At 39.6% G+C, this 21331-nt stretch overlaps 1 protein-coding gene across 5 annotated transcripts in view; it reads left to right on the forward strand.

Annotated features, from left to right (window-relative positions):
• Positions 1–21331, forward strand: part of RFC3 (replication factor C subunit 3) — a 559111-nt gene that overhangs the window by 258223 nt on the left and 279557 nt on the right. For 2 of the 5 annotated variants that reach the window (XM_070044071.1, XM_060287867.2), the window contains one exon: positions 708–848. The exons of 2 other annotated variants lie outside the window; for them this stretch is intronic. The gene's annotated coding sequence lies outside the window, so the exon portion shown is untranslated. Of the gene's footprint in view, positions 1–707; positions 849–21331 lie in introns of those variants that run through there. One more of the 5 variants, XM_030882524.3, reaches the window with a different exon arrangement.

The raw sequence follows: 21331 nt of genomic DNA on the forward strand, positions 1-21331 counted from the left end.
CATATGACACAGCAATCCCACTACTGGGCATATACCCAGAGAAAACCATAATTCAAAAAAGACACATGCACCCACAGTGTTCACTGCAGCACTATTTGCAATAACCAGGTCATGGAAGCAACCTAAATGCCCATCGACAGATAAATGGATAAAGAAGATGTGGTACATATATACAAGGGAATATTGCTGAGCCATAAAAAGGAACGAAATTGGGTCATTTGTAGAGATGTGGATGGACCTAGCGACTGTCATACAGAGTGAAGTAAGTCAGAAAGAGGAAAACAAATATCGTATATTAATGCATATATGTGGAATCTAGAAAAATGGTACAGATGAACCAGTATGCAAGGCAGAAATAGAGACACAGATGTGGAGAACAAACGTATGGACACCAGGTGGAGGGGGAAGTGGGGGTGTTGGAGGCGGTGGTGGTGGGATGAATTGGGAGACTGGAATTGACATATATACACTAATATGTATAAAACAGATAACTAATAAGAACCTGCTGTATAGAAAATAAATAAGTAAAAATTTAGAAAAAATAACATGTTGCCCCATAAGTGAAATATAGCAGTTAATGGCTGTCTGTTAATTTCAAGATTTGTTTGAGTAGTGATAATAAGCTTAATTTTAATGTGGCATTGAATTAATAATATCAGTAAAGTGGTCTCTTTTTTAACCAGCATGCTAATTGTTGCTGATTGCAGGATGGCTTTACAAAGGGAAGAATTATGACATTTCATGTTTGAAATAACATGTAGAATCACTGCAGTTCTTTGCTGTGGATGCAGTTCATTTTGTAAGGACAAACACAACTCCCCTTCGAAGCTCCAAAAATGATTTTTCACTTAAGTCTCTTGCCAGCTCCAACTGTGCCACACAAAAATACTGCAACCAGTTACAGCTGGTGACCTTTACAGTAAAAGTAACCCAGAAAAGGTAAGAAATTGTTTTTATGAGTAGTAGAAATGCCTATTCTGGAGGCTGTATAAAACACTAACTTTTACTTTAGGTGTAGAAAAGTGCCTGCAAGAATATGCCTCTTGCTATTTTATGTGTTATAATATGAAAAGGTACTCCACAGGGTTACTGGAAAAGTGCTATCAAACAGTGTTATTGATTTATTTAGTTCTACACATCTAACCTTTGGACATTTTAAGATGAAGTGCTTGTCCTTTCAATTAATCAAAAATGTTGTTCCCTTCCAGTTAGCTAGGTCACTCGTGTCTCCATTCAGTCAGCATTTTCCCCCAGTTCTTTGGCTGATTTCCATTACTGAAGAATTAGGTCTGGTAATTAAATCCGATCTCAATCTCAGCAAAATTTTTTCAGGCCGTTTATTTAGGTTCTATGCAAAATGGAATCCCTTAGGGACAGAGAATTAATATGTTGTGAAGTGTAATTGCAGTGAAATATATTGAACAGTTATTTTTGTAGCTTCAATGTCTTCATGCAAAGTTTTCCATTTGTAGCTCCCATCCTTTATAATTAGATGTGTTCATATATTTTCTGCTGGCTTTCTACATAAACTGCTTTTCTCAATGATTTTGTATAAATCAGTATGTTTCCCACTGATTCATATATACACATACACATATATCAAAACATTCTAAAAATGAGACACAAGTATAAAAAGGTTAAAAATAAACATATAAATATATAATACTTATAGCTATGCATTATATATTTATATTTTTTAACATTCTATATCTTGATATATATCTATTTTATTTTTCTTTTTGTTGTTTGCAAGCTTTTTTTTTAAACATCTTTATTGGAGTATAATTGCTTTACAATGGTGTGTTAGTTTCTGCTTTATAACAAAGTGAATCAGCCATATGTATACATATATCCCCATATCTCTTCCCTCTTGTGCCTTCCTCCCTCCCACCCTCCCTATCCCACCCCTCTAGGTGGTCACAAAGCACTGAGCTGACCTCCCTGTGCTATGTGGATGCTTCCCACTAGCTATCTATTTTATGTTTGGTACTGCATATATGTCCATGCCACTCTCTCACTTCGTCCCAGCTTACCCTTCCCCCTCCCCATATCCTCAAGTCCATTCTCTAGTAGGTCTGTGTCTTTATTCCCATCTTGCCCCTAGGTTCTTCATGAATTTTTTTTTTTAAGATTCCATATATATGTGTTAGCATATGGTATTTGTTTTTCTCTTTCTGACTTCACTCTGTATGACAGACTCTAGGTCCATCCACCTCACTACAAATAACTCAGTTTCATTTGTTTTTCTGGCTGAGTAATATTCCATTCTATATATGTGCCACATCTTTTTTATCAGTTCATCTGTTGATGGACACTTAGGTTTACTCCATGTCCTGGCTATTGTAAATAGAGCTGCAGTGAACATTGTGGTACATGACTCTTTTTGAATTATGGTTTTCTCAGGGTATATGCCCAGTAGTGGGATTGCTGGGTCATATGGTAGTTCTATTTTTAGTTTTTTAAGGAACCTGCATACTGTTTTCCATAGTGGCTGTATCAATTTACGTTCCCACCAGCAGTGCAAGAGGGTTCCCTTTTCTCCACACCCTCTCCAGTGTTTATTGTTTGTAGATTTTTTGATGATGGCCATTCTGACTGGTGTGAGATGATACCTCATTGTGTTTTGATTTGCATTTCTCTAATGATTAATGATGTTGAGCATTCTTTCATGTGTTTGTTGGCAATCTGTATATCTTTGGAGAAATGTCTATTTAGGTGTTCTGCCCATTTTTTGATTAGGTTATTTGTTTTTTTGATATGGAGCTGAATGAGCTAATTGTAAATTTTGGAGGTTAATCCTATGTCAGTTGCTTCATTTGCAAGTATTTTCTCCAATTCTCAGGGTTGTCTTTTGGTCTTGTTTATGGTTTCCTTTGATGTGCAAAAGCTTTGAAGTTTCATTAGGTCCCATTTGTTTATTTTTGTTTTTATTTCCATTTCTCTAGGAGGTGGGTCAAAAAGGATCTTGCTGTGATTTATGTCACATAGAGTGTTCTGCCTATGTTTTCCTCTAAGAGTTTGATAGTGTCTGGCCTTACATTTAGGTCTTTAATCCATTTTGAGCTTATTTTTGTGTATGGTGTTAGGGAGTGATCTAATCTCATACTTTTACATGTACCTGTCCAGTTTTCCCAGCACCACTTATTGAAGAGGCTGTCCTTTCTCCACTGTCCATTCCTGCCTCCTTTATCAAAGATAAGGTGACCATACATGTGTGGGTTTATCTCTCGGCTTTCTATCCTGTTCCATTGATCTATCTTTCTGTTTTTGTGCCAGTACCACACTGTCTTCATTACTGTAGCTTTGTAGTATAGTCTGAAGTCAGGGAGCCTGATTCCTCCAGCTCCATTTTTCGTCCTCAAGATTGCTTTGGCTATTTGGAGTCTTTTGTGTTTCCATACAAATTGTGAATTTTTTTGTTGTAGTTCTGTGAAAAATACCAGTGGTAGTTTGATAGGGATTGCATTGAATCTGTAGATTGCTTTGGTAGTATAGTCATTTTCACAATGTTGATTCATCCAATCCCAGAACATGGTATATTTCTCCATCTATTTGTATTATCTTTAATTTCTTTCATCAGTGTCTTATAATTTTCTGCATACAGGTCTTTTGTCTCCTTAGGTAGGTTTATTCCTAGATGTTTTATTCTTTTTGTTGCAGTGGTAAATGGGAGTGTTTTCTTGAGTTCACTTTCAGTTTTTTTATCATTAGTGTATAGGAATGCCAGAGATTTCTGTGCATTAATTTTGTATCCTGCTACTTTACCAAATTCATTGATTAGCTCTAGTAGTTTTCTGGTAGCATCTTTTGGATTCTCTATGTATAGTGTCATGTCATCTGCAAACAGTGACATCTTTACTTCTTCTTTTCCAATTTGGATACCTTTTATTTCTTTTTCTTCTCTGATTGCTGTGGCTAAAACTTCCAAAACTATGTTGAATAAAAATGGTGAGAGTGGGCAATCTTATCTTGTTCCTGATCTTAGAGGAAATGGTTTCAGATTTTCACCATTGAGGATGATCTTGGTTGTGGGTTTGTCATATATGGCCTTTATTATGTTGAGTAAAGTTCCCTCTATGCTTACTTTCTGGAGGGTTTTTATCATAAATCGGTGTTGAATTTTGTCAAAAGCTTTCTCTGCATCTATTGAGACGATCATATGGTTTTTCTCCTTCAATTTGTTAATATGGTTTATCACATTGACTGATTTGAGTATATTGAAGAATCCTTGCATTCCTGGGATAAACCCCACTTGATTATGGTTATGATCATTTTAATGTGGTGTTGGATTATGTTTGCTAGTATTTTGTTGAGGATTTTTGCATCTATGTTCATCAGTGATATTGGCCTGTAGTTTTCTTTCTTTGTGACATCTTTGTCTGCTTTTGGTATCAGGGTGATGGTGGCCTCGTAGAATGAGTTTGGCAGTGTTCCTCCGTCTGCTGTATTTTGGAATAGTTTGAGAAGGATAGGTGTTACCTCTTCTCTAAATGTTTGATAGAATTTGCCTGTGAAGCCATCTGGTCCTGGGCTTTTGTTTGTTGGAAGATTTTTAATCACAGTTTCAATTTCAGTGCTTGTGATTGTGGTCTGTTCATATTTTCTACTTCTTCCTGCTTCAGTCTCAGAAAGTTGTGCATTTCTAAGAATTTGTCCATTTCTTCCAGGTTTATTGGCATATAGTTGCTTGTAGTAATCTCTCATGATCCTTTGTATTTCTGCAGTGTCAGTTGTTACTTCTCCTTTTTCATTTCTAATTGTATTGATTTGAGTCTTCTCCCTTTTTTTCTCGATGTGTCTGGCTAATGATTTATCAATTTTGTTTATCTTTTCAAAGAACCATCTTTTAGTTTTATTGATCTTTGCTATCGTTTCCTTCATTTCTTTTTCATTTATTTCTGATCTGATCTTTATGATTTCTTTCCTTCTGCTAACTTTGGGGTTTTTTTGTTCTTCTTTCTCTAATTGCTTTAGGTGCAAAATAAGGTTCTTTATTTGAGATGTTACCTGTTTCTTAAGGTAGGATTGTATTGCTGTATACTTCCCTCTTAGAACTGCTTTTGCTTCATCACATAGATTTTGGGTTGTCGTGTCTCCATTTTAATTTGTTTCTAGGTATTTTTTTATTTCCTCTTTGATTTCTTCAGGGATCATTTCGTTACTAAGTAGTGTATTGTTTAGCCTCCATGTGTTTGTATTTTTTACAGGTCTTTTCCTGTAATTGATATCTAGTCTCATAGCGTTGTGGTCGGAAAAGATACTTGATACAATTTCAATTTTCTTAAATTTACCAAGGCTTGATTTGTGACCCAAGATATGATCTATCCTGGAAAATGATCCATAAGCACTTGGGAAGAATGTGTATTCTGTTTTTTTCGGATGGAATGTCCTATAAAGATTAATTAAGTCCATCTTGTTTAAAGTATCATTTAAAGCTTGTGTTTCCTTATTTATTTTCATTTTGGATGATTGGTCCATTGGTGAAAGTGGAGTGTTAAAGTCTCCTCCTATGATTGTGTTACTGTCCATTTCCCCTTTTATGGCTGTTAGTATTTGCCTTATGTATTGAGGTGCTCCTATGTTGGGTGTATAAATATTTACAATTGTTATATCTTGTTCTTGGATTGGTCCCTTGATCATTATTTAGTGTCCTTCTTCGTGTCTTGTAGTAGTTTTTATTTTAAAGTCTATTTTGTCTGATATGAGAATTACTACTCCAGCTTTCTTTTGATTTCCATTTGCATGGAATATCTTTTTCCATCCCCTAACTTTCAGTCTGTATCTGTCCCTAGGTCTGAGGTGGGTCTCTTGTAGACAGCATACATACGGGTCTTGCTTTTGTATCCATTCAGCCAGTCTATGTCTTTTGGTTGGAGCATTTAATCCATTTACATTTAAGGTAATTATCTATTTGTATGTTCCTATTCCCATTTTCTTAATTGTTTTGGGTTTGTTATTGTAGGTCTTTACCTTCTCTTGTGTTTCCTGCCTAGAGAAGTTCCTTTAGGATTGTTTGTAAAGCTGGTTTGGTGGTGCTGAACTCTCTCAGCTTTTGCTTGTCTGTAAAGGTTTTAATTTCTCTGTCAAATCTGAATGAGATCCTTGCTGGGTAGAGTAAACTTAGTTGTAGGTTTTTCTCCTTCATCACTTTAAATATGTCCTGCCACTCTCTCTGGTTTGCAGAGTTTCTGCTGAAAGATCAGCTGTTAACCTTATGGGGATTCCCTTATGTGTTATTTGTTGTTTTTCCCTTGCTGCTTTTAATATTTTTTGTTTGTAGTTAATTTTTTTTAACATCTTTATTGGGGTATAATTGCTTTACAATGGTGTGTTAGTTTCTGCTTTATAACAAAGTGAATCAGTTATACATATACATATGTTCCCATATCTCTTCCCTCTTGCGTCTCCCTCCCTCCCACCCTCCCTATCCCACCCCTGTAGTTAATTTTTGATAGTTTGATTAATATGTGTCTTGGCGTGTTTCTCCTTGGATTTATCCTATATGGGACTCTCTGTGCTTCCTGGACTTGATTAACTCTTTCCTTTCCCATATTAGGGAAGTTTTCAACTACAATCTCTTCAAATATTTTCTCAGTCCCTTTCTTTTTCTCTTCTTCTTCTGGGACCCCTATAATTCAAATGTTGGTGCGTTTAATGTTGTCCCAGGGTCTCTGAGACTGTCCTCAATTCTTTTCATTCTTTTTTCTTTATGCTGCTCTGCAGTAGTTATTTCCACTATTTTATCTTCCAGGTCACTTATCCTTTCTTCTGCCTCAGTTATTCTGCTATTGATCCTTTCTAGAGAATTTTTAATTTCATTTATTGTGTTGCTCATCACTGTTTGCTCTTTAGTTCTTCTGGGTCCTTGTTTAACGGTTCTCATATTTTCTCCATTCTATTTCCAAGATTTTGGATTATCTTTAGTATCATTATTCTGAATTCTTTTTCAGGTAGACTGCCTATTTCCTCTTCATTTGTTAGTTCTCATGGGTTTTTGCCTTGCTCCTTCATCTGCTGTGTGTTTTTCTGTCTTTTCATTTTGCTTAACTTACTGTGTTTGGGGTCTCCTTTTTGCAGGCTGCAAGTTCGTAGTTCCTGTTGTTTTTGGTGTCTGTCCCCAGTGGCTAAGGTTTGTTCAGTGGGTTGTGTAGGCTTCCTGGTGGAGGGGACTACTGCCTGTGTTCTGGTGGATGAGGCTGGATCTTGTCTTTCTGGTGGGTAGGTCCACTTCTGGTGGTGTGTTTTGGGGTGTCTGTGGATTTATTATGATTTTAGGCAGCCTCTTGGCTAATGGATGGGGTTGTATTCCTGTCTTGCTAGTTGTTTGGCATAGGGTGTCCAGCACTATAGCTTGCTGGTCGTTGAGTGGAGCTGGGTCTTGGTGTTGAGATGGAGATCTCTGGGAGATTTTCACCATTTGATATTACATGGGGCTGGGAGGTCTCTTGTGGACCAGTGTCCTGAACTTGGCTCTCCCACCTCGGAGGCACAGCCCTGACACCTGGCTGGAGCACCAAGAGCCTTTCATCCACACGGCTCAGAATAAAAAGGGAGAAAAAAAAAGAAAGGGAGAAGATAAAATAAAATAAAGTTATTTAAATAATTTAAAAAATGTTTTGAAAGTAATTAAAAAAAAGAAAGAAAGAAAAAAAGAAGAGAGCAACCCAAACAAAAAACAAACCCACCAATGATAACAAGTGCCAAAAACTATACTAAAAATAAACAACAAACAAAACTGGACAGACAGAACCCTAGGACAAAAGGTAAAAGCAAAGCTATACCGACAAAATCACACACAGAAACATACACATACACACTCAGAAAAAGAGAAAAAGGGAAAAATATATATATATCGTCCACCTCCTCAATTTGGGATGATTCATTGTCTATTCAGGTATTCCACAGTTGCAGGGTACATCAATCTGATTGTGGAGATTTAATCCGCTGCTACTGAGGCTGCTGGGAGAGATTTCCCTTTCTCTTCTTTATTTGCACAGCTCCTGGGATTCAGCTTTGGATTTGGTCCCACCTCTGCGTGTAGGTCACCTGAGCGTATCTGTTCTTCGCTCAGACAGGACGGGGTTAAAGGAGAAGCTGAATCTGGGGCTCTGGCTCACTCAGGGCGGGGGGGAGGGCCGGGTACGGGTGCAGGGCGAGCCTGTGGCGGCAGAGGCCAGCGTGACGTTGCACCAGCTCGAGACGTGCTGTGCGTTTTCCCAGGGAAGTTATCCCTGGGTCACAGGACCCTGGCAGTGGCGGGTTGCACAGGCTCCTGGGAAGGGAGGTGCGGATAGTGACCTGTGCTTGCACACATGATTCTTGGTGGCTACAGCAGCAGCAGCAGGCTTAGCGTCTCATGCCCGTCTGGGGCCCACGCTGATAGCCGTGGCTCGTGCCCGTCTCTGGAGCTCCTTTAAGCGGCGCTCTGAATACCCTCGCCTTGCGCACCAGGAAACAAAAGGCAAGAAAAAGTCTCTTGCCTCTTTGGCAGCTCCAGACTTTTTCCTGGATTCCTTCCCGGCTAGCTGGGGAGCACTAGCCCCCTTCAGGCTGTGTCCACACAGCCAACCCCAGTCCTCTCCCTGGGATCTGACCTCTGAAGCCCGAGCCTCAGTTCCCAGCCCCCGCCCGCCCCGGCGCGTGAGCAGACAAGCCTCTCGGCCTAGTGAGTGCTGGTGAGTGCCGGTCGGCACCGATCCTCTGTGCGGGAATGTCTCCGCTTTGCCCTCCGCACCCCTGTGGCTGCCCTCTCCTCCGTGGCTCCAAAGCTTCCTCCTTCCACCACCCACAGTCTCCGCCCCCGAAGGGGCTTCCTAGTGTGTGGAAACCTTTCCTCCTTCACAGCTCTCTCCCACGGTGCAGGTCCTGTCCCCATTCTTTTGTCTCTGTTTTTTCTTTTTTCTTTTGCCCTACCCAGGTACGTGAGGAGTTTCTTGCCTTTTGGGAGGTCTGAGGTCTTCTGCCAGCGTTCAGTAGGTGTTCTGTAGGAGTTGTTCCACGTGTAGATGTATTTCTGATGTATTTGTGCGGGGAAAGGTGATCTCCACGTCCTACTCTTCAGCCATCTTGAAGCTCCACCTGATGTATATCTATCTTGATGTACATATTTTGATACATATCTTCTATAGTTGTGTCTTAAATTTCTGAGTAGTTTGATCAGATCTCTTCTTGCAACTGGCAATTTAATGTCCTGAAATTAGATAGGGAGTAAGAAAATTAGCATCCAAAAATATAATGAGGGTTGCTGTTTTGAAGTCACCTCTAAGGTCATCTTATTTAGTTCATTCCTCAGGTTCACAGCTGTACAATTTCATCATAGAATGGAATTTACAAATTGCTTCCCAATGCTGTTGGTTTCTATTATTTATAATAAATTCTTACATGAATTTTTCAGGAAAGATTGCAAAAATGACTTACTAGAGGTCCTTAAGGATAGTGTTTCCCACAGAGAACTTTGGTTTATTTTATTTGTCAGTTAGTTGGTTTTAATTTTGTGTCTAGGAATATTTAGAATGATATTCCTTCCAATCACAAACTCCTTTTTACTGATAGATTATTTTTTGTCATAGTATTTATAACCACATTGCTATGGGCTGATTGTTTGTGTCCCCCCCCCCAAATTCATATGTTGAAATCTAATCCCCCATGTGATAGTATTTTGGAGGTGGGTCCTTTGGAAGACGATTAGATCATGAGGGTAGAGCACTGAGGAATGGGATTAGTGTCCTTTTAAAAGAGACCTCAGAGAGCTCCCTTGCCCCTTCTTGAATGTGAAGACACAGTGAGAAGACTGTCATCTATGAACGAGGAAGCGAGTATATCACCAGATATTGAGTCTGTTGGTGCCTTGATCTGGGACTTCACAGCCTACAGAATATGAGAAATAAATTTCTGTTTTTCACAAGCCACATAAGCTACGGTATTTTGTTATACTATCCAAAAGAACTAAGACATACATTGATGTTCTATGACTGAAAAAATTTTATGTATACATAACACACATATGCAGATCTGAATCTCAAACAAAGAATCAGGTAGTTAAAAATAACTATATTTTTTTGTAACTGAGTTTAGTTTCTGTTCAGAGTTCCTACTCTGCTAGGTAGTATGTGTTAATATCTTCCATCAATTTAGCACCCGTTTTCTCCCCAACCCAGGCTGTGTTTGTGGGAAGAGAGAGGGGGTTGGGAGAAGGCAGAGAGGCTTTGTGATATTCAGGCACTGAGAAGGGCTGTATGCTGTGTGAACCACTCTGGCATCAGCTGAGACACTCTCGTTCCTGTTGGTCTTGGGTCATTGCACCCAGGCAGTTGCTGTGTCTTCCTTGTTCCAACCATGAGAGCTTTCTCAGTCATCCCCTGTTTCATGCTGTTTGCTGCTTTGGTGCAATGACATAATTCTTTTGTTTGACACTGAATGTGCACCCAGGTCCTCTGTGAGACCAGCTAAGGCTCTTGTTTTAGATTTCCCACGCCACTGCTATGTCTTCTGTGTTCTCCCATGTATGCTGAGGTTGGGAACCCTGGGATCTTGCCAATTTTCAGGGCTCAGCTGGGCACAGTGTACAGATTTCCTTTGCTCTATGTTTTCCAAACGTATATGTCAAGGTTTTTGTAGTTTTCTCCTCTCCTCATCCCTGTAGCTGTCTAAGCCCTGGTTACCCTCTCCAGGACATCATAAGCATCTAATTGTTGAGTTCTCTCACTCTGTTCTTTTTTTTTTTTTTTTTTTCATTAATACATCCTTTAGTTCTTGGGTTTTTTACTTAGTCCAGCTGAAAGGGGAGGATTGGTAGTTACAAGGTGGAGGGAATAACGTGACCAGAGATGATGAAGTGAATTCGAGAAGGGTGGATATCAGAAATAGCAGGCACTTGAGATTCCCCTTGAGAATGTGGGTAGGGGTCAAGGGGTCAACTAGAGATCTGTGTAGAGAGTGATGGAGCTGCGAAAAGACAGTGGATCACTGAGAGCCTGCAGTTTAAAACTTCATTTTTTTCCTCAAGGCAATGGGAAGCCTTTGAGAAGCAGAAAATGATTTAATCAAAGAAATGGGATAGATTCTAGAGAATTTATAGAGAAACGTGGAAGGAACTGGCATAGACGGGATATGTGAATGTGGGAGAACAACTCAGATATGATTCCAAGAACCCAGCCTAGGTGATGTGAGCTTTTTTTGTAGGAAGAAATGGGAGTTCAGTCTTTGAGCTATTCTTTTTCAGTGGCAACTTTGAGATGTCTGGCATGCAGTTGGAAATGTGGGATTGGAGTTCAGAAGAGAGATAAAACCTAGGCATGTGGCTATAGATGGAAACAAAAACATCAAAAATTGATTAGAGTTGAAACTGTGGAAAGAGAAGAGAGAAAGACATAGAGAAGATAAAAGTTCATCTTGGAATGGTAAAAAATGGTTAGAAACCGAGGAAGAGAAGCAAAATTAGAATGAAAGGACATAGAAACGTAGAAGGAGAAGGATTTCCAAAATAGAGAGTGATTACTGGCATCAAATGTTACAGGAGAATTTTCCAGGAATATGGTGGTTTTACTGTCCAGAGTAATCCTCTCAATTCAGAACACCTGAAAATTCTGTAAAAATATGCAAAACTATTTCTATAGGCATCACTAACTTCAGGAAGTAATGGAAACTTATTTCATAGTACCTTTCCTCAAGGGAGTTGCCTTTAGGAAGCAGTTCTTCCCTTTGCGCTCACCCCCTCTTGGGATGTCTCTAGGCCTAGAACCAGAGTGTGTGCTGTGAGTGTGGATGGTGGAGGAGAGGGGACTTGGGAAATTACAAAGGCAAACCTAGGAGGAGAAGGTAATATAAGAAAAGAATTACAAATCTTTGCTAGTTCATATCACCAAAATCTGCAGGGAAATAAATTCTGAGGAAGCTCTATCAAGGATGGGAGAGCATAATTACAGATCAGACTGAATTTATCAATGCAAGCCCACACTTCAGAGATTCTGTATCCTGTGTGCTGGACCAAATGGCTGGAAATAGTTCTAAATGTTAACTTGGCTGGTTGAATGAAAATGGTTTCACAGAGGTCTAGAGTAGATAAACTTGATCTAGGAGAAAATACTCGATCTAATGTAGCCTGCGTCTACCAAAGACAGAAGTGTTTGAGTGGATTAAATAAGTGTGACTCCCGTAACGCTGCCCTCCAAGAGGTCTCAGAAGAAACTGTCTTCACCGAGGCCTTGAGTAATAAATACATCGACAAGGTGAGTACCTTTGAGAAGTGGTTCAGGGGTTCTTTTCTGTAGGCTGAGATGACAATGGGAGGTTCTACAGGGGTTATGGTCTCATAAACTCAGTGGGGATGGGAAGCGCCTAGATGCCCAAGCCAAGTAATGACATTTAACCAGCAGAAGCAAAGTGATGTCGTTACCTTCATGGGCAGCTGGGATAATAGTCAGTTGGAAGAATGTGACCCATACAGATTTTAGAGATGAATAATTGATCATGGGATTCCTAATTGGAAGCTGTCTATGGTCCTTCTTGATGTATTTAAATAAAAAACAAAAATATCTCCAGGTGTGGTGAAGGGGGCCTGACTTGAGCTTTTACCATAGATAGCTGTAGCTCCTCACCCAATTCCCAGCCCTGAGCCACATCACAGACCTGGATGGAGCCCCTTGCATGAAGGCAGGTCTGGGGCCCCTCAGAAAGAACATGCCAAAGAGTTACAAGTGTGTGCTCTTTACAACCAGTACTTTACATACTAATTGTCCTTTAAGGGATTATAGCTATTTACCATGGTAAATGGGCCCAGATATTCCAGGGAAGATTTCACAATGGTTCTAACTCAGGTGGCCCAAGTTCTACTGAGGTGTACGAGGAATAATGGGGATTTTTTAAAAGCCAGATAATATTTAGAGTTTTGACCCAGGTCTACCTCACAGTAGGTACAGTAGGTTTCTGAACATGGTTATTTACCTAGTTCCTGTAAGTTTAGATGTATATATGTATGTATATAAATGTATGTAAAGATAAATACATGTATTATATACAGTAAGAATAGGTATCCTGAGTAACTGGCAGGGTAACTAATCTTCATTAGTTTCCTGACTTGTGAACTGATGTAAGGACGATTATGGTAGGAAAGGCCAACTGGAAGTTAAGCTACAGTAAAAGAAACAAAACAATGGTTGGTACCCATGGAATTAACTGGATTTATATCTTTATCATTAGAAGCGGTTAGCTTTATGGAATGGTACAGTGGACTATGCAGTACTCAATTTTACTGCCAATACCGTGTGTAGTTGGATACTGTCTTACAAAATTCAGAATCCACTCTGAACTGTTAACTGAAATACGGTGTTCTTTTTCTTACAGCAAGAGTGTGAATGTCGAGGGATAATGAACTGGAGGTGGGGTGGATCCTGTACCTGGTATAGCTAATAACCCACTTATAAAACTTGCTTTCTGTCCCTGTGACTCTGGATTCTGTTTGTTTAGTTATGTTAGTGCCCCAGGGACAAATGCTTCTTCCAGAGGACATACAATAGTTGAATTGGAAGCTAAGCTTGACCATTTTAGACGACTCATACTTCTGAGAGAACAGCGGAAAAGGAGGGTTATGGTGATAACTGGGATGATGGATTCTGACTCTCCAGAAGAAATGAGGTTTCATTTACTCAAAAGAGAAAGAGATGAGTTTTGATAATTCCTTTGGCAGCACCTATTATCACTGCATTGAGCAGTAAGTTAGTATAAAAGTGCAGCAGACCCTTCTGGGCTAACTCACAAGGGCTGAGATCCCCCAAGTGGGAAAGAAGGTTTGTGTTGTCCATGTGGCTAAAGACCCCATACTAGTTACAATGCTGGCTGAAGAAGAAGGTAAAACAAACTGTGCAACAGAGGGGAGAACAAGTAACTATCAACTACATCCCATGACTAGTATTTCCTTCCTTGCCATGTCATATATAAATTTATATATTCTAACTAATTTTGTTTTTCTTTCTTACCTTTTTACCAAACCATTTTTAAATAAGTTTTGTTGCTTAATTTTACATTTCAGATCATATGACTGCAGAACATTAAGCAGGCATTTAAGAGAAATGGAGGAAAAAAAAGAACATGACTCAGAGATCTTAGATTTGGAACTAAAGGCAGTAATTGGCAAGGGTGAGGGTTGCCTTCCTTTGTTGGGAGTGGCTGAAGATGTCTTGATTATTTGAGGAGCACTGCATTAGTACATGAGGCAGGAGTATTTTCCAGTGAAGAGTATATGCAGATATCAGATAGGAAGAGTACTGGGTTGTGCTAGACATCTGCTGTTGTTTGGCTACCCAGTGTCCAAACATGCTTCCGTTTGTGGGAAATCCTCCAGAGTGTGAACCTTGGTGGAAGTAAGGCGTCACCTGTTATAAAATCTGAAATGGCTAGGCATTGCTCCCTGGCCCCTGGTGCTGGGGTATGACTTCACCTGGGCTCCAGCATTCCAGTGTTCCTGGGAGAATGACAAAAATTACAGAGCCAATGAAAAACACTCCTTGGTGCTAGTTTGGTAATGATGGGGAGCTCAGCAAGGGCAGTGGTTAGTGTCAGAATTCTAGGGGCAACAACATGAAGTGTTTGGTGGTGGCAACACTGAATTGTTATAGGTGGTGGTAAGCAGTGGTGGCCTCCTGGCGCCATGCAGTTCATTCTACAGTGATCCTGTCCATTTTCTCAGCCTGACCTCTCTAGCCTTCCTGTTGATTGAGTTAGCAACACAATATCCCTTCAATAAATGCCTTTCTGCTTCATAAAGTTAGTGATATTTGGTCTCTCTTGCTTGCTACCAAAAGCCTTGACCTTTACAAGACTGATTCATGCATAACATTTGATTTCTATCTAGGGACAGTGAGCACAAAATATTAAGGGTTACATGAAAAACACTGCAGATCTTAAATTTTTTATATGATGTTGTTTTCTTTACTCACCTACTTTTTCACGTAACAAAGTAAAAAGTAGAAAAAATGTAGAATAACTCCCACTAATGGAAAATTAAACCCTTTTGAGGGACATAAATTCTTATCTATAAAGAAGAATATTGTTGAATTTCACTTGTGTTTAGGGCCAGCACAATTCTGCCTTTGTGCCTCCAGTGTGGGTTAGTTGCCCTTTTCTTCATCTAGTTCCACTGCTGGATGGAGCTGACCTGCAGGTGCAGGAGAAGGTGAAGTGAGTGCTTCGATCCTGCAGGTAAAGTGGGGAGAGAGAAAAGGACTTCCTTATTGTCTGGCCTTCAGGAGGAGTATTGCACAGATCAGACCTTTCCACACTGTGAAGGTTCATCGTCTTCTAGCATATCTCTTATATCTTAATATGCTAAAATAATTGCTGTCACCTTTTTAATGTCACCTTTTAGAAGGCTTCCATTTTATTATTCACACTTTCAGATTTCTCAAAATGGTCATTATAAAAATCCCACCCTGTATAAATCTGAGAGAAAAGAGTATACCTCTTTCTCATTCTTATGTTTGCTGGCTTCACAAAGGGAAGGAGTAATCCTTTGTCAAGCTGACGAAATACAGTGAACACTCTCATGTCAGAATTGCTAAGTACCTGGAATCTGGTTCTTAAATGTATACTCAGAATATTTTGGCTTCTATTTTGATTTTGGTGAAAATGTCCTCACAGCATCTGGCAGGCTGAAAGCAATTAACAGCTCAATTTCAGACAAAAATTCCTTTGCCCAGGGCTAGTGAAGGTTAAAGCATTGCCCGGCTATTCTCCTCAGTCCACTTCAAGCACCAGGTGCCTGGGTGGGCTTATGTATTCTGAAGAAAATGAAACACACATAAAACAGTGAGATTCATTTAATCCATTTGATCTTTTGTGTATTGAGAACGGGGAGTGGTGCAAAGAGTGATCTATTTTGTTGGAAAATCCAAGTCACACAACATCTCAAAGATGGCAAAATAAGAAAGACATCATGTTTCTAAATTTAAAATGTTGTGCAACAGCTACCTGGAGCAAAAGCAGAAAGGTTTTGAAGGCCAAATAATGACTTTTAGTTGCTGGAAGGCATCCATGTTCAACAGTCTGTCAGGAAGAGACAGGTGGGGCTGGCTCACTGCCTGGGGTGAGGGCTGGTACAGGGCTTTTATTAAAATTACTGCACAGGAGCAGAGATGACAAACACTCAGTGGGTGTAGTAGAACCGCCAGGCCATATGTTTGGCCAGAACTAAAAGTCTCCTTCTCCAAAATAAACCTACCTAAGGCAGGCACCATCTTTTTAAAAAAATTTTGGGTACCAGGCAAATACATTCCATGATTTAGAAATACAATTTATATGCTGCTGTGTCTTCAGTGCCAATGTCTGGGCTTTATGATCTGGCTGTACAGTCACTTGAGGTATGTTATAGCAGGGAGAATGTAAACTGAATTTTAGATCTCATCTGAGGACGAGGAGGATGTTAATTTAAGTGGCTCTGCATGCTTAGCATCATGTCCATCATAGACTCTCAGAGCTAGATAGTTCTGAAGAGTTAACCAGAGTGAAGTCCTGTGGTGCAGGGTAAATTAAAGTCCTGAGAAGTAGTGTGACTTGTTTAAGGTCCCACAGCTACAAGTGGCAAACTTAAAACCACAACCAAGATTCTGACCCAGTCCTTTGCTCTCTTCAGTAGAGAACATAGCTTTCCATTGTATTAGTTTCACATGGCTGCTGTAACAAATTACCACAAACTTAACAGCTTAAAACAACACACATTTATTATCTTGCTGATATGAAGGTCAGAAGTCCAAAATCAGTCTCACTGGGCTAAAGTCAAGGTGTCAGCAAAGTGCTTCTGGAGGCTCTGAGGGAAAATCGATTTCTGTGCCTTTCTAGCTTCTAGAGACCTCCTGCATTCCTTGACTTGTGGCCCCTTCCTCGCATCACTCCAACTTTTTGCTTTTATTATCCCATCATCTATTGCTGACTCTGATTTTCTTGCCCCCTCTTATAAGGACACTTGTGATTACATCAATCCCAGCCAGATAATCCAGGATAATCTCTCATCTCCAGCTACTTAATCACATCTGCAAAATCCATTTTATCATATAAGGTACCATGTTCACAGGTTTCAGAGATTAGGCTGTGGCCATCTTTGAGGAGCATTATTTTGCCCACCACTCCACTCTACCTTTGGTTATCTGCTCTCCAGTCCTCTGAAACCAAACAACATAGAAGGCAGAAGAGATTTCCAGGACCACAACTGTGTGGTAAATCTCATGGAGCACTGGGGGTGGTTCTGTTCACTTGACACAGCACTTTTGCCTCCGTGTCAGTTTCCCTGACCCCTGGATGAGTGGAAGGGGCAATATCACTATTTTGCACATTGGTAATAGAGGGGACAGTTAAGAGCATTTTTAAGTTAGAGATTGGTTCTTAAGGCATACTTGCTTGTACCAAATAATATTTAACAGCACTCAGTGCTTACAACAGTATTCAGAGTTCTTAGGTTTCTAATTTTTTGTTAACACTCAAAGCAGGTGGCTTCATTTGTTCCTTTAGTCATGCTTTTTTTCTTTTTATCAATACGGCAAGAGATAAGAGAACATTTGCTTAATATCTGTGTGACTTCATGTCCTTGGGAAGAGTGTGTGGTAAAGAACACATATTCATAATCCTAAATATATATAAATGGCTGAATCCAAACAGAGAGGTGCCCATTACCAAAAGCAATGGAGTGAGGGAGATGTGGAAGAGGATGAGGTCTCATTAGGGAGGGAAAGTCATCACCTTGGAGAATTCAGTCATTTCTGCGCTATTTCCAGACGGATTAAGGTTGTCACTCTGAATTTCTTTCCTGGGGAATGATAGGAAAGAGAGTAAAAATATTTACAATTTATATGAACCACACAATCTCCAAATAGTCTGAACACTTGGTATTATGTTTTATTAAGACAAATATAGTAGGCGCTCAGTAAATGTTTGTGCTGTGTTGAATGAGTGAATCTTATCATTGGGTGATTGCATTTGCTTGAAAAATATATGAAGGATGTTTTTATTTGGGCTTGTTTGCTTCCTCTACATTCAGTGATGACTTAAAAGAGTCCTTTGACTTTTTAATTTGGGCTAAAGAAACATAGGCCTGTGGTGAGAAAAGTGCCAGATGTGGTTTGCTTAGGAGACAAAATTGAGGGAAAATATTTTGCTGGACCTTCAACAGTGTTCAAAAATAGTCGCAGAGAAGTTCCTTCTATCCACCCATTGTCTCAGTGTCACTCCTTACATACAGGTTTCTTACATGGGAGGGGCCATCGACAATTTCAGAGGGTACTGTGGACCCCAAGGACAGTTGTGGCGTCAGAACCAACAAATGTGTGAGCACCCACATTGAAATATATTGTTTCATTAAACTCAACAACTTTGTGCAGTAGGTGTTGCTCGCATTATACAGATTAGAAAAACCTTGAAAGAGGTTAAGTGACCTCATAGGATGGAAGATCCAAGTATTCCAAAGCCCTTTTGTTTCAACTCCAACTCCAGTGCTGTTTTGACTTCACTCTGGCTTATTCTATCAGAAATTTCTATTAGGGAAAAGACTGAGGAAACATTGATAGAATGCCTGCAAAGAAGTGAGGTCATAAATCTAACACATCTTCAAAAGGAGGTTGAAGGGTGACAAATGACAGAAAGCAAGGTTTGAACCTTTGGTTTTGCAAAGGGCTGCAAAAGCAGTAGCTCTAGACTCAGGAGTTTTGAATCTCACGACCATCCATTTGCTTACTGTGGGACTTTGAACAAGACCCTTAGCCATCCTTTGCTCCGTCTCCTCATCTGTAAGTTGAAGTGAGGGACAACACCTACTTACAGGGTGATGGTGGTTGTCAGGGTAAATAGAAGAATTCTTGCATATCCAGTTTATGGTGCCCTGGAGGCGCTTCAACAGTGCTAATGCTAATTATTTGCGGGAAGTCAAAGACATGTTCAAATTTTTATTCATTTTAATAGGCGCTAGTCTTCCTTTAAGATTCATTCCTCTTTGGTGCAAGATTCTGAAGTTTTAGATTACTATTTTCAGGATGAATACCCTTGTCTGTCAAAATTTAATGCTTTTGTATATAAAATTTTCCACTTTAATTCTAATTTCTCTATAGAACTTTAATGTTATTACACTTTTTCTGCAACACTTTCAAAGGATCCCATTTGGGGTATTGCTTTAATTTATGTGCCACCACCCTCTCCTGGACCATTCATAGAAAAGTTATATACTAATTATGATGAATTGATAATAAAATAAAAAGACATCATCACTCATCCTACAGTACACTAACTAATCATTGTTTAATTATTAACAAATACAACTGAGGTTTATCAAAGGCAGTGTGACCCTGGACCAGCAGCCAGCTGGTTTGAGTTCTAGCCTGGCAGTGCCACTTGCTAGCTGGGTGCTTTTCCTCTGAAATATCTGCTCTCTCCTTCCATCTAAGGTGCAATTGTTCTAAGAAGGTTGTGAATCTAACTGAGAATGACTCGGTCTATGAGAAAATATGTGCTTGGAAAATGTCCTTCTAGATGGTAAACCTGAATAAAATCCTTTGCTTCAGAAATGAAAGTAGACAAGGCAACTGTTTTGTTTGGTTTGAGTGTTCTTTCACTTTTATTTACAACTGTACTGTCAGGATTATTCCCTTCCCAATTACTTCTTCTGCTTTGTGTCAACTAAAGGTAGTAAACATTGACCTGGCAAGTGGGATCTCACTTTTACTTTCATTTCTTCCAGTGCTGGAACAAGGATTATGAGTGCCCACCTGTCCTTTTGGTATTGAAAACACAGCAGGGTATTATGACTTTACCAGAGTCTTCTAAAAGACCACAAGATGGGGATGTTACTCCACAAACTTAGATCTTTTCATTCATTCAGCAAATAATTATTGAGTACCTACTAAGTGCTTGGCATTGTGCCAGGCTCTGGGATTACTGTGATGAATAAAAAAAGACCTTGCTCAATGGAGTTTACTGTCTCCTGAGAGTAAATGTTTGAATGTGAATTTCACAGTCCACTTAGTGCTGTGGTGGCAGAAATGCAGAGAGCTGTAGGCATGCATGGTAGGGACCCTAAATACAATTTGAGAAGATCTGGATGGTGCTCTTTGGAAGCTCCCTGGAGAAAACAGTGTCCAAGCTGAAACCTGCAGAATGACTAAGCATTACCTAGAAGCAAAGTTCTAATCTAGGCAGAAGAATGGTGTGCCCAGAGACCCAGCAGGGAAAGTGAACATGGTTCTTTGACAATTGAAAAACGTCAAATTATAGTTGAAGCATTGGAGTGGAGAGTGGTGAGAGATGGCGCTGGATCATATCATGAAGGGACTTGGCCAAGTACAATTTTTAGGGCAATGGGAAAGCAGGTCCTCTTATACTGATTTATCCACCTGCAAGGTCTTTCTTATGCTTCTCTGACACAATCCCTGGCTAAGTGTACATGTTGTGTTCTCTAGGAAATGGTCCTTGACCCACCAAGACTGGGTTAGGATCCTCACCTGTGGGCCATGTTGCACATTATGTGCTTTCCATCCATCACTTATGCAGTGGTGTCATTGTTAACAGATGGGGCTCGGACTTAGCTGACTGGCATTTGAGTCCTACCTCCCCTGCTTTCTAGTAAGCTCCTGGCCTCAGATTTCTCATTCAGAAAATGAGGCCAATAATAGCAGCCATTACATAGGGTTTTGTGAAACAATCTGGAAGTGCTTGGCAGATTGCCTGGCACATAATATGTGTTGAATAAATATTAGCTATAAATAAATTATAATAAATTATTGACATTAATTATCCTAAACATTAGCTGTTGATGTCCATTTTCCTGGACTGTAGTTTCTTAATCACTCATCGTCGTCTTCTTTTATCTCCTAAGATTCTTATGGACAAGAACCATATCTTATTTCACTGTTACAGCTCTAGCTACTACCACCATTCCTGGAAAAGGAAGTGCTCAATCAGTAGTTATCCAAAGAATGAGAATAGTCATTGTGTTATTCAAGATAAGCCTGTGTCACAGTTAAAACTATTAACTCCAAGGTGATACAGTTGAAGAGTGTGTGTAGTGAGCTCCTCTGTGATCTGTTCTATTAGGAAATGGCATTTCCCTGAGGGCAGAAAACATGCCTGATTCAGGGTTTTAAAATCCTTATTTTATTTTTCCAAGTTTTGTTGACAGTCCTTCCTTTAATCAATGTCCATTGCTTTCTGAATTTAATGACCATTTTTATAAAACTCATTTAACCTTAAAAACTTTAATTCAACAAGAGTACTCATGTAAAGAGTAGTCGGCTCTTTTTAAGCAATATAGACATATATTCAATAGCATATAAATTTGATTTTACTTGAATTTTAACCTTAG

This window comes from Globicephala melas, chromosome 18, assembly GCF_963455315.2.
Source record: "Globicephala melas chromosome 18, mGloMel1.2, whole genome shotgun sequence".
In the NCBI taxonomy this organism is placed as follows: Eukaryota; Metazoa; Chordata; class Mammalia; order Artiodactyla; family Delphinidae; genus Globicephala; species Globicephala melas.